We start from the raw sequence: 6000 nt of genomic DNA on the forward strand, positions 1-6000 counted from the left end.
CAGACAGACAGACAGACAAATGGACAGAGTGAGATTGATAGAATGTATTATAGATAAGGGCTAGATGAACAGAAAATGGATATACATGTACACTGATAGATAGATAGATAGATAGATAGATAGATAGATAGATAGATAGATAGATAGATAGATAAATAGATAGATAGATAGTCCGACTGATATAGCAGGGCTTGACACTAGCAGTGGCCTGGTGGCCCGAGGCCAGTACAATATGATGTCAGGCCACCAAATTTCCAAAAAGGCTATCTTCTGGTGGCTTGATCGGGCACTTAAGATTCAAAATGGATTGTGATGTTTCCTTTTATTTTGCGCCACCACATTTTCAGGCTACCAGAATTTCAGATTTAAAGATTTTAGTGGTGTGAACAGGCCATCAGAAAAAAAGTTAGTGTTTAGCCCTGGATATATTAATTCAATAGAGAGACAGAGATACATACATTTGTATGAATACAGATACTGATGAATGAATATAAACTTGATGCTGATCACAAAATCATGTACAGAGTACACCATGTGTCATTAAACATTTGTCAACTCCACTTTGAATATTGTCCTACGGATGCTGGGACACAGGACATATCAGTGACACAAAGATGGCTGCTCACACTAACTGTCCTCTAAAAAATCTAAAGATGTATCAATAGACATGCAGAAGGATGATAGCTGGGCGGAGAGACTGTCAATATAAACTGGGCAACTTTGGCGGGTGTCAAGGGGCGGGAGAGACAGGAGGAGAACGAGAGATAGAAAGAGAATGAAAACTAGAAATGTCGCTATGGCGACTGATGCCTCTGCCATAATGCATGATCTCCCAATATGTGTATGGTACAATGTCTTCACAATGTGTTATGACAGTTTCACAAAACTGACAAAATATTGAAATGACAGGTTTGTCAGAAATATCTTGAATGTTCACTTTCCTTGAACTAGGTTTGCTATAATTGTCTAAGAGTGCAGGTACCTGTATTTGGGGAATTGAGAATTTTTACTTGACTTCTGACCGACCCTTTTATAAGTTTATGCATTCAGTAATTTTCAAGGTATGAAGAAAGAGTGTAATTAAAGTATAAATAAATAAATATATATATATATATATATATATATATATATATATATATATTACATTTAAACCTGGCCTTTAACCCTTAACCTTTGACCTTTGACCTTCTGGCAGGAAATTTCCCAGAGAATCTCCATTAGGGAATACATGTATATATCAAGTTTTAGTTTTAAGAAATAATAATGCAAGCATTGCATATAATAGTATATGAGGGAAATAGTAGAATTTTGAGGAGTTAACCTTGACCTTTGACCCCCTGACTATTGACCCATGACCCCTACATTCCCTAGAAAATCCCTGCCAGTCAGTACATGCGTGCGTACCAAGTTCCATGAAGATACACTGAACCATTTGCGAGAAAAGTGAAATTGTGACATATTCACCTAACCTTTGACCTTTAGACCTTTGACCTTATGACATGAAACTCTCTCTGGAGAATCTTTATGCAGTAGTACATGTCTACACTAAGTTTCAAGAAAATACCTTCGGGCATTGCATGGATATGGGGGAAATAGCAACGTTTTTAGCATTTGACCTTGACCTTTTGACCTTTGACCTCTTGCCAATATCACTAAAATCTACTCAACTAATTGCCCCATCATACATCATCCTTGGACTAAGTTTGGTGAAAGCTGCTTTATCCAGTTTTGAGTTATCACATAAACAGATACATTTTAGGATTTGACCTTGATCTTTGACCTTTGACCTCTGTCCAATTTCACTCAAAAACTAATCAAGTAATTGTCCCATCATACATCATCCTCAGACAAAGTTTGGTGAAATTTGCTGAATCCAGTCTTGAGTTATCGCGTAAACAGATACAATTTCATGATTTGACCTTGACCTTTGACCTTTGGCCGATTTCACCCAAAATCTTATCAAGTAATTGCCCCATCATACTTTAAACTTGGACCAAGTTTGGTAAAATTCCAGTCAATATTACTCAAGTTATCACGTAAACGAATGCGGACGGACATACGTACGGACGGACGGACAACCCGAAAACATAATGCCTCCGGCACCACTTCGTGGCGGAGGCATAAAAAGATGAATGGAGGAAGAGAGGTAATATTGGACATGAGGATAGAAAAGAGGACTTTAATCTAAAACGATGAGTAAGTGTCATCATCAACTTGCCAACTTCTCTACAAAGCTGATGCGTGTTATGAAAGACGTGATAGGATAGACAGAGCGATTAAAGAGAACTGTTACTAGTAATTGACAGGTGATAAAGATTCACTGACTGATGTTATGAATAAACACTGGGCCTTCAAAGAGAGTTTAAAAGAAATATTAAGTGACAGGTCATTAAGATTCACTGATTGCTGTCAAGAATAGACATTGGGGCTTTTTAGATACTTCTTAAAACCGCAAATCAAAGATGGTTGATGGGTGTCATTGTGAACGTGGCCAACCCCTCCCAGAACGTGATGTTGGTGCTTGCAGTCACAAAAGAAAAGTGTGACAGGTGACAGGTTTGGATAGACACACTCACTGGATGCACGGGCACATGCAAAGATTGACACTGAGAGATTATCGGATTGAACACCTAAAACCACAATCTGGGGATGATGTGTGAAGCGTCACAGCTCACACGCCAAGTCCTATGCAGACATGATGCGTTTACTGGCACGAATGAGAGTAAATATAAATAGACGGATAGCTACTGGCCAGAGGGTTAGTGCTATATTAAAACAAAATCTTGACACCCCTGTATCTCATTTATCAGTCTATTGCGCTATTCATTACCTAATAAAGATGTACACATTTATAGATGACTTAGCTAAACAGCTGAACAAACAAAAGGATGAAGAGGTTGAGATATAGATAGACAGATTTATTGAGAGATATTCAGTGTATGTGCTGAAGTTTTCTCTCACGACTGCTCCTTTCTCTTTGCAAAAGACAGAGTAACCACTGGCATTTCCTGTGAACTTGGCAGGGTTTTGAACAATGGAAAGTGTGATCTGTAGGGAAGTCATATAAATGGTAAAGGCAAATTTGGTAACAAAAAGATCACAACACGTGCAAACCTGATGGTACAGGATGAATCTTTACATGAAATGCATTTTTGATTGCTCAACAATGTGAACGTGCTATTAAAGGTTTGTACATTTTTTTTTTCACATCATGACACCAACCTTGCTAGTCTCTGTGTACTGATTGGTTTCCGAGCATTTGATGACTGCGATGGCGGGCGCGGTAGATGATTTGGTGAAGAAGTTGTCGCACCATTAACAGAGGATGCAGCATTTCTTCGAATTGCATCTCGCAGTGCCGAGGCATTGGTGTGCGCCTGAGCGACCTGCAAAGAATTGAAAACATGCCAGAAAGTCCATCTTTATCATCCTTCCGAAAGACAAGATGAATAAACACAAAGCTACCAACACTCAATTGAAAATGGCCATTATTTTCACTATCAACACTCTACACACAAACATCACAAGTTCTGTGAATGCAGAACAATCCAATGTGGGCAAAACATAGTGCACTTTGTGTTTGGAACTGACTCTATAACCATGAATGTGTAAATTTTTTCTTCATTGTATTTGTCTGTGTGCTTGTGCTAAGCATACTCATTCAACTGCCTAAACCATAAGGAAAACATGGAACAAATTCATTCATTTTATGTAGCCAAGTATGAACAACTAGTTACAAAAAAAGACCCACTTTCATATTTACAGCAATCCTATTTTTCTCTCAAAACTCCCCCTATAATAGAAAAAACAAGAAAAATACCTCTCTTCAGTGTTGCATCAAGAGTGCAAGAGTTATGACGTGAGTCTACAACTGTAAGTCAACCGCAAATTGACCACACCTTGGCCATCAGCCAATAGGAATCCCCCTCGCTTTTCCTTGAAATTTTGAGTTTCAGTCGACACATGAGGCTTATGTGACGTGGCCTGGGTCATAGGGCAAGCATGTTTGTTACACCTTTCTGAATAACATTTCAACTTTGAAGTCTTGTTGTGAAACAGCTCTAAGCAGTTAACTCGTAAGCAAATAATCTGACTCCGGGAGTGCCGATATTGACACTCACTAGTGGTATGTTGGCATGTTAAAAAATATGTCGCTGCAATATAAGAGCTGCACATCCCTATCAAGAAGATACAGGCTGTTATATGAACACAAGTGCTCAAAACATTGACCCCCCCTATCAATATCAAATATCCGCTCTGATATCAACTAAGTCCTCTTATACCGTAAAACAAGGAATGTTCCCGTGCATCTTAATTTCACAAATTTCGCGAGCGCAAAGAGTTGCAAAATTAAAATGGATATGAAATTTCTTGTCTACACTGTATGCACTGAATGCCAGTGACAATTTGCAAAAATTTCATGCTGCGAAAAAGGCCGTGGGCTCCAATTTGCGAAAAATGTCATGCTGCAAACACATCTTGCTTTATAGTAGTTGGGAAGGAGATGGGGTATGAAAACATGAAAACACTTTTAGATTTAGATTCAAGTTGAGCAAAATCGGTATAACATTGCTAACAACTGTTTAGAACATATAAACTTCTTTGCAAGTAGAAAACTTTGTATCTGATCAACTTTTTATTATTCCTAGAGAGCGGGGAGATTGGAAGGAAACTTTTATCAGAGATCAGAAGAGGTCTTCCCAGCTCCCGGCCATGTGATGCCGACGACGACAGTGCCGAAGGTATTGTAATTTGCACCGCCTCGTATCTGCTGAAGCGGTTTCCATGGATAAATGACTGCATTTGTCAACAAAACACAACTCTGCCATCTGCTCCCAAATGGGTTCATGGGCAGTGGGGGCCTCCTCCACCGCCCGACATTCTCTTCGCCAACATAGGAAGGGGTTTTGTAATGACATTTTAAATCCACTGGTGTGAGATATCCCCTCCCCTTCTCTCTCATTGGCATCGCAAAGAAATAGAAGGGAGGTGGGGGGGGGGGGGAATAAAATCAGAACAGAGGACCAGCTCTAGCCATTGATCTGTGAGAGAAGTGGGAACTGTGCCAAGGAGGGGGGGATGGTGGGATGCTCTGCTCCGGCTCTCAAAACAATGATGCGGTGTGGAATGATGGAGGAGCTCGCCGTGGTAACGATGTAATTGGTACTTATTGCACTGTACAATGCGTTGAGCAAACACTGTCTACATGTGAGACTGATTACCGGCAGATGGCTGGCAACTTTTCTTCTACCTCCCGAACCTCTCTTGCCCCTTTGCCCTACACAGAAACCGAGGCTCTCTCTCTCTCTCTCTCTCATCCCTCCTTCTCCCTCTCTCTCTCTCTCTTCGTCTTTCTCCTAGTCCTGTTCTCTTTCAACATCTATTTGCAAAGAAAGCACGCCCAACAACCTTGCAATGTTCTCGCGAGTGCAACCTTCTTGATCAGTCCAATAACACCTTGTACATATTTGGGACAAAGGGATTTAAATCTAGATCAATCGTGGCTTGCGCCAAAGTGGTACACCAGACCGAAGGTTGTGGAGATATAAAATGTGCACACGTAAAAAGAATCGAAGCTGGAATTCTTCTCCGTGATGAGCGACAAGAGTCGAACCCCAGTCACGTTCTCTGCAAACCGAAGGATCCTCAATATTCGTGACATTTCAAGCACTCTTCTGAGAATTGCGCCGGGCCGGATATCCTCCGGTGGTGCCCCACAGGACGATCCACCATCTAGGGAATCATCGGGCGCGCCATGGCTGCAATATCCATCTCGGTTGAAGCAAGCATCTTCCATTCAGGCCAGAAATTGATCACACCAAAAAACAAAAAAAAAAAAAGATAAAAAAATTGAAAAAGAGGAATTACTCCCCATCACTCTTTCCAGGAAGTTGTCATCGTCGGAGCGGAAGTTTGATAGAGTTACCTCGCCACAATCAAAAAGTATGAGATCTGACTGAATTATGTGATCATGACATATTTATATGTAATACCTTTGTC

Source organism: Diadema antillarum, unplaced genomic scaffold, assembly GCF_040938485.1.
Source record: "Diadema antillarum isolate AM-2024a unplaced genomic scaffold, OU_Dant_1.0 seq00000803_RagTag, whole genome shotgun sequence".
NCBI classification, from domain to species: Eukaryota; Metazoa; Echinodermata; class Echinoidea; order Diadematoida; family Diadematidae; genus Diadema; species Diadema antillarum.